Source organism: Sinocyclocheilus anshuiensis, unplaced genomic scaffold (genome assembly GCF_001515605.1).
Source record: "Sinocyclocheilus anshuiensis isolate Anshui unplaced genomic scaffold, SAMN03320099.WGS_v1.1 scaffold1075, whole genome shotgun sequence".
NCBI lineage: Eukaryota > Metazoa > Chordata > Actinopteri > Cypriniformes > Cyprinidae > Sinocyclocheilus > Sinocyclocheilus anshuiensis.
This window is the reverse complement of record NW_015544163.1, coordinates 820,824-821,058: the sequence shown is the minus strand read 5'-3', so window position 1 is coordinate 821,058 and position 235 is coordinate 820,824.

Sequence of the window (235 nt, the reverse complement as noted above, 5' to 3'; positions counted from 1 at the left end):
GACTTGAACCCGCAACCTTTGGGTTACGAGTCCAACTCTCTAACCATTAGGCCACGACTTCCCCTATTATTCATGCGCATGTAAACATATTCACTCTATATGTTTACATGGACATCAGTAATCTAATTATTTACCTTATTCTGAATAAGACAATATTACGATTAAGGTGTTTACATGAGTTGCTTTTAGAATATTCCTTTCATGTTCCCGTTTTACATGTTATAGTACATAGATC